The sequence below is a fragment of the Lupinus angustifolius genome, chromosome LG14 (genome assembly GCF_001865875.1).
Source record: "Lupinus angustifolius cultivar Tanjil chromosome LG14, LupAngTanjil_v1.0, whole genome shotgun sequence".
NCBI classification, from domain to species: Eukaryota; Viridiplantae; Streptophyta; class Magnoliopsida; order Fabales; family Fabaceae; genus Lupinus; species Lupinus angustifolius.
In genome coordinates this window covers 50620-51020 of record NC_032022.1, presented here as the reverse complement: position 1 = coordinate 51020, position 401 = coordinate 50620, and positions in this window count along the sequence as shown.

Below are 401 nucleotides of genomic sequence, written 5' to 3'. Positions count from 1 at the left end.
TCCTATCGTCATTCTCATCCTCCTCCTATCCTCTTGCTCATCCTCATCCACATGCCGATCCTATCGTCATCCTCACCCGCATCCTCATCCTCATCGTATCCTCGTCCTCATCCTATCAACATCCTTATCCTATCCTCATCCTTATCCTACCCTCATCCTCATCCTCATTCTCCTCCTCTTCCTATCCTCATCCTAATCCTCATCCAATCCTCATTGTCATTCTCATTCTCGTCCTCATCCTCAAACTCATCCTCATCCTCATCCTATCCTCATCCTCGTCCTCATCCTATCCTCATCATCATCCTCATCCTCATCCATATCCTATTCTCATCCTCATCCCATCCTCATCCTCGTCCTCATCCTATCCTCATCCTCATTCTCGTCCTCATCCTATCCTCTTC